This window comes from Arachis duranensis, unplaced genomic scaffold (assembly GCF_000817695.3).
Source record: "Arachis duranensis cultivar V14167 unplaced genomic scaffold, aradu.V14167.gnm2.J7QH unplaced_Scaffold_110688, whole genome shotgun sequence".
In the NCBI taxonomy this organism is placed as follows: domain Eukaryota; kingdom Viridiplantae; phylum Streptophyta; class Magnoliopsida; order Fabales; family Fabaceae; genus Arachis; species Arachis duranensis.
In genome coordinates this window covers 2,721-7,790 of record NW_026263791.1, presented here as the reverse complement: position 1 = coordinate 7,790, position 5,070 = coordinate 2,721, and the positions used below count along the sequence as shown (strand labels likewise).

Genomic DNA, 5,070 nt, shown 5'->3' with positions numbered 1-5,070 from the left:
GGATTTTCCCTCTGTAAATTCTCCCTCCATTTCTTGAAGGCGACAAACTTACAGACGGATTTTTCGTCTGTAATTACAGGCGGATTTTCAGACGAATTTTCCGTTTGTAATTACAGACGGATTTTTCGACGGATTTTCCGTCTGTAATTTAAACTTTGGAAAATCATGATTACAGACAGAAAATCCATCTGTAAATCCGTCTGTAAGGTAAAATATAATTTTTTTTTACTTTTTCTAATTACAAAATAAACTTGTTTTCATACAAAATAAATATAAATTTAATACAAATTTTTATCTAATTTATATTTGAATATTTATAATATTTCAAAACATAAACAAATTCATCGTATTATCAAACTAAAAGAAAAGTATTATAAACAAGCAAGTCAATATAATTCAAAACATAAACAAAGTGTATTGATCATCAACTGTAATTCCTAGTATATTGTTCAACCATACTAAAACTATCAGCTATAGTCTTCAGTGTCATCTTCATCCTCATCATCATCATAGCCCTCATCCGAAGACATTGAGGGTGGCGGCGGTGGCGGTGGTAGTGGAACTGCACTGGTTCTTCTTCTTGTTAACTTTTTTCTTGGACTTACTAGAATCTTGGCTCTTACCCGCTTCATGTCCATGGATCATACCATGCAGCTCGAAACCAATGAGGTAGCAAAGATAAGTATCAATTGTGATGAACATTGTCTTCTCATCCGTATACACATTGTAATAACAGCACGAACTTTCTTCATCGTACCAGTCCAGCTTCTCTTCCGGCCTCACCACGTCAAAGTGCTTCCTCAGCACTGTCTCCGCCAACTTGTCAAGATTGTACCGCCACAGATCTACCTTCTTCCCTACCTCCTTCATCCCTTCCACTGCCATCGTCCTAAGGTCCAACGCCTTCTTCAGCTCGATCCCGTGGTGCTTTTCCAGCTTTGCCTTCACCTTTTCAATCTCCATTCCCACCGCGATAACCCTAGGGTTGGCGAAGAAGTCGCAGAGGGGCCTAGGGTTTTGCTTCGCTTTGTAAGAGTCGGCTTATTGGAGAAGAGGGTAGAGGAGGCAGTGAGAGCCAACGCAGAGGGAGATGAAGTCGTAGCCGTGGTCCTTGATGCCGCACTTGGTGTACTAGGTAAATTGGTGCTCGGCGGTTACACCCACGATGACCGGGGTGTTTTTGGGAGTGGACTTGAGGAGGTTGGTGAGCCACTTGTAGAGCGTTTCGGAAGAGGTGGTGTTGATGCAGAGGATGCGTTGGTTGTCGGCATAAACGGTGTAAGGATAATGGCGGGAAGTGAGGTCGTAAGTCTCGACTTCGGTGATCATGCTGGGTTCAATGCTGATCTCGAGAACCATTGTTGTTAGTGGTTGTAGGATCAGGGACTTGCAACGATTGTCGGATCGTCTTCTTGGACTGGCCGGAGTGGTGGAATTTGAAAAGATACTCCGCAGTCTGAAAGGTATAAAGTATGAAGAATGAATTTGTAACTAAGGGACTCTAGCTCTCCTTTATATAGCTTATGATAGTTATCTTATCTTATCTGGCTTATCCGGCTTTGATAAGTGAAGTATTTGATAATGAGATAAGATAACTAACATAACTATCTTATATATATTTTGATGAATGTGATATATTTTGAATATTAAAAAGATTACTTATAAAAAGAGAGAAATTTTTTCAAAAATAAAATAAAAAAATAATTAGTTATCTATACCTAATTTTTTAACTTTAATTTCTTAAATACTATTTTTTTGTATTTTAGACAAATTTGCCACATCCACTAGCAAACTCTATAATTTATATAGATTTTGCCTAACCTCTTCAAAATGCTTTTTCAAAAATATCATATTAGATGAGAAAAAAAAATTGAAAAGTTAAGAATGACAAATATTATCATTGTCTCCAAAATACATAAGAATATATAGGAATAAATTGGACGGAGTTCACTGGGCCCAAGCGAACTCACTCTTAAAAAAAATGACATTTCTCAAACTAAATTTAGAATAATAATTTTTTTATTTTATTTAAAAAAAATCCTAATAGAAAAACGTTTTTCAAAAGTGTTTCCTATGCTTAGTATACGCTTAATGAAAAATTTTTCAGGCTTAATGAAAATTTTTCAAGGCAAGTTTTCAAGTTACTGAACTTACCCGCCATTCGAATTCACAGAGGTTTTCTTCTTCACCTTCCTTCGTCTCTCGCCGTCGCCGCCACTCACCATCTCCGTCTCGTGAGCTCACCGTCGCAGCTCACAATCGTCGTCTCGCGCGCTCACCGTCGCTGCTCCCAATCGTCGCAAGCCTCCTTGGCTCATCATCGTAGCTCACATCGTCGCCTCATCGCTCACCATCGTGCACTCACTAGATAATCATTCTCTGATTCACTCTCTATCTTCTCTTTCTTGCTCATTACCTCACTTCTTCTCTCGTTTCAGTGTCGAAGAAGGTGCGTGTGGCTATGATGATGAACAACAATGGCCAAACGAGACAGAGATGGTATGTTTCGTTTTTCCTAAATTTGGTTCTGTGAATTCGGGAGGTTCTGAGATTATAGGGTTTTTAAGTTTGGGGGTTTAGCTTCTGAATGTGTATTGTTTCTGGTTGTTGGGGTTCTAGGTTCTGATTGTTAGAGAAGGTATGTTTCTGATTGTTAGGGTTCTAGGTTCTGATTGTTAGAGAAGGTATGTTTCTGATTGTTAGGGTTCTAGGTTCTGATTGTTAGAGAAGGTATGTTTCTGATTGTTAGGGTTCTAGGTTCTGATTGTTAGAGAAGGTATATTTAACTGCATTTTATATATAATTAAGTGCTGGATTTGAGATTTTTGTGGTATAAATAACTGAATGCCCTGGTTTAGATGGTCAAACTCGTAAGGAATTGTATATTTCAGTGGAGGTGGAATAATTGAGGAAAAACATATATATAATGAGAATATATAATGAAAAGTGAAAAGTGCCTTTTTGATTAAACACCCAGTCCGATTCAATACTCTTTCAAATGTCGTGATTCATTCTTGTGCAACCTGCAGGTAGCTGAAGTGAGACAGAGAGTTTCTAACATGGCAGGGGTTACCAAAGAGGAAGTTGGAATTGTGGCATCTTCCTATCGAATTTGTCCTTTAGGGGCTCATATTGATCACCAGGTACTTAAGTATATGTCTTTCTATTATGACAGTACAATTTTAACTCAATGATTGATCTTGAACACAAGTTTTATCAGAGACGTGATTAAGCAATGCATAGCAGAGCTGTTTACTTATTCAATTTCCTGGCAGCTTTCTCATGTAATTTCCCCTGAAATTCGAATGTGTTCTATTCCACTGTTTGATAAATGGTCCTTGGGATTTTATCTTGTATGTGCTACTTTTTCAGGAGATTTTGAAGAGCAAGTTCGGTTCAGGTTTATCAGTGATCATAAAGTCTTATTGTTTTCTCCTAAGTATTTTGTTGAAGTTTTCACCCCATCACTTGTAAAATTATCCTGTCAGCTGCATTCACTCGGATGTGTGCCACTTCTGTGGAAACAATTAGTCTTACAACTTGGGCCTAGTGTCAATTGTGATACTAACTAGCTCGTTGGCATTTCAACTGTCAGTTATGATCTTGTGTTATTCTCATTTTCATTGTTGTATCCTTTCTTACCTTCACTTTATATTAAAAACCTTGTTTGGCTTGGGATTTTTATGTATATCCTTGCTGCCTACTCCAATTATGCATTTTTTTATTAATAATATGCTGAGTTACTTATCCAAAAGTGGGGAAAAAATAATTTTCTGCAGACTGAACTGAAGCAATGAGGCTTGGTATCAATGGACCTTTGATCACCAAATCATATCTTGAAATGATCCTTGATAAAAAAAAAGGTTGGATTTGGATGCACTTTGACTTTGTTTTTTTGCACTCTATGACTTCTCAATTAGTTGAGTTATTTTTTATTGTTTGATATTATTTCTTGTTATATATGCTGATGAGTGATGACTGCTTCAATAGGATAATTGTTTTGAGGATGATGAGCCAATTGGCTAAGCATAACATAACAAAAGCAGATTATATTAATTATCAAGATAAGAAGAAGCTCAATTTCCTTGATGATCTGACTCATGCTAAACCTGATATTGTTTTCTTTTTACCACTTACAGGTGTTTCTCATCATAAGAAGGCGCGTGGTTGTTTTTGATAAATTCCTACAAAGCATGTGCATGCTTACACAAGGATTAACAGCTTCAATTTTTCAAAAAAAAATTTACTAATATGAGATTATCTTCTTGCTTCAGAATTGTCTGAATTGGTTAGATGTGAAACTCTATCTCATGTATCAATGTAATATAAACATTGTTAATTGTTAAGTTTTGTTATCTTTTTCATGCATGAGTGATTATTATTTTTCTTCTTTAGTCATAAATTTGATATTTGAACTTTTATGAACTTGTTATGTATTATTTTTTCAGAAATGCCTTCCTCGATGCTGATTGGTCACTGATTGAGAAGACTGAAGACTAGAAGAAATACATTTGTGCCTGGAAGTCAAGGCACTGCAATCATTGCACCAAAACCAATTCGCACGACTCCTGACCTTGTTACCGGATTGGAGGATTTGTCTCAGCCATGGACTCGTCCCTCAACTGATCAAATGGCTATTTGCTCGCAAAACCTCTGTTAAATTGTCTTTTGTAAAGTTCTAGTCCAAACACAGTAGGAGGAGGGGGGGAGGGGGGAGGAGAGTTAGCCAGAAGAGCTTGTTTGTAACCCGCCTTCTGTATTATACATTTATTTTTATTATATAATATTTGATTAATTTAATTAAAAATACAGAATTATATATATGAATTTAAGAAGCATAGCCTCTGAGAATATTGGCAATGTCTGAATAGGCATTTTTCACTAAAGCGTCTCCAAAACAAGAAAACGTAGCCTTTGACAAAAGCTTTTTTTTTCATTTTTAGCTATACTTTCCAAGATTTACTGAATGAGTGATTTTTTTTAGTAACAAATCCAGATTGAATATAAAAACATGGGCATAAAAATTAAATTATTTTAAGATTTATTTATTTTCTCACTTTATTTACTTAT

General features: G+C 36.2%; 1 long non-coding RNA gene across 2 annotated transcripts; it reads left to right on the top strand.

The window, feature by feature from the left end:
- Nucleotides 1–2,113: 2,113 nt before the first annotated feature.
- On the top strand, nt 2,114–4,745 carry LOC127743765 (uncharacterized). 2 transcript variants are annotated; one of them, XR_008005132.1, is made up of 5 exons: nt 2,114–2,499; nt 3,030–3,143; nt 3,780–3,863; nt 4,140–4,320; nt 4,449–4,745. It is a non-coding gene; the product is annotated as an uncharacterized LOC127743765 (long non-coding RNA). The 2 variants fall into 2 exon arrangements; XR_008005131.1 differs by having other exon boundaries at nt 4,140–4,288; nt 4,449–4,740.
- Nucleotides 4,746–5,070: the final 325 nt, after the last annotated feature.